At 44.2% G+C, this 1,499-nt stretch overlaps 1 pseudogene; it reads right to left on the minus strand.

Moving 5' to 3' along the window:
- Positions 1 to 532: 532 nt before the first annotated feature.
- On the minus strand, positions 533 to 1,175 carry LOC116082082 (annotated as a pseudogene).
- Positions 1,176 to 1,499: the final 324 nt, after the last annotated feature.

Consider the following 1,499-nt stretch of genomic DNA (forward strand, 5'->3'; position numbering starts at 1 on the left):
TTATTATATGTTAAGTACACTGTAGCTGTCTTCAGACGCACCAGAAGAGGGCATCAGATCTCATTACGGGTGGGTGGTTGTGAGCCACCATGTGGTTGCTGGGATTTGAACTCATGACCTTCCAAAGAGCAGTCGGTGCTCTTCCCCACTGAGCCATCTCACCAGCCCTTATGTGAACTTTTTAAGTTATAGAAGAGATCTGTAAACTGCTGGAGTAGACTCAGGCCTTTGAGTAAAAACTTAGGAACCCAAAAATGATTTTGAGTTAAAAAAATTAATATTTTATCTTTGTTCAGAAGGCTGGGTAGATTGAACAAAGATGTTTTCAGCATAAGAAACATTTTTGTTTCTGAGACAAGGTTTCTCTGTGTATCCCTGGCTGTCCTGGAACTCACTCTGTAGACCAGGCTGGCCTTGAACTCAGAGATCTGCCTGCCTCTGTCTCCCAAGTGCTGGGATTAAAGGCGTGTGCCACTATCACCTGGCAGTGACAAAGCATTTCTTTTTTTTCTTTTTTTTCTTTTTAACTGACAAGGGCTTGTTTTATTTTAATGACTGAACCATGTGAGGCCTCAGCCAGACCACTATGTACAGACATGAGGGAAGCTTTATTTCTTGGTCTCTTCCTCCTTGGACAGAGTCTTGATCTCTTCCTTCTTGGCCTGGAGGCGCTCCTCCCAGCCCTTTCGTGCTTCCTTGGTCTGCGAGCCTCAGCCGGGTCAGCAGTAGCTTCTTGTGGGCCTTGTCTGCCTTCAGTTTGTGGATGTGCTCCATGAGAATCTGCTTGTTTTTGAACACATTCCCTTTGACCTTCAGGTACAGGCTGTGGTACATATGGCGGTCAATCTTCTTAGATTCCCTGTATCTCCTGAGAAGTTATCCTTCTCATCCAGGTCACCTTCTCAGGCATCCGACCATTGGCGGTACCCTTCCTCTTCCCTATGCCCATATGCCTGCCCTTCTGTCGGGCCAAGGTGTTTTTCCGGCAGCAAGCCTCGGAAAGGACAGTCACAGGCTTCTGGATGATCAGGCCATCTTTGATCAGCTTCCTGATCTGCTGACGGGAGTTGGCATTGGCGATTTCATTGGTCTCATTGGGGTCCAACCAGACCTTCTTTTTAACCACAGCGGAGGACACTCGAGGCAAGCCTCTTCTGTAGCCTGAGCATACTCATGGCTGCAGATGTAGCACCAAAGGTGACAAAGCATTTCTAAGTATCAAAATTCCATTGATTGATATGCTAAAACCTAAAGATGATATATTTAAAATTTTTTCAATTAGGTTTAGACATCATAAATTGAATTTACATATTTTAAAGAGCTTTTAGACCTTTACAACTTATTTAAATTTCTATATATTTAACCTTTTTAAAACTATCAAATCGGGCTGGAGAGATGGCTCAGTGGATAATAGCACTGACTGCTCTTCTAGATGTCCTGAATTCAATTCCAAGCAACCACGTAGTGGTTCACAACCGTCTGTAATGGGATCTGCTTCC

Source organism: Mastomys coucha, unplaced genomic scaffold, assembly GCF_008632895.1.
Source record: "Mastomys coucha isolate ucsf_1 unplaced genomic scaffold, UCSF_Mcou_1 pScaffold7, whole genome shotgun sequence".
NCBI lineage: Eukaryota > Metazoa > Chordata > Mammalia > Rodentia > Muridae > Mastomys > Mastomys coucha.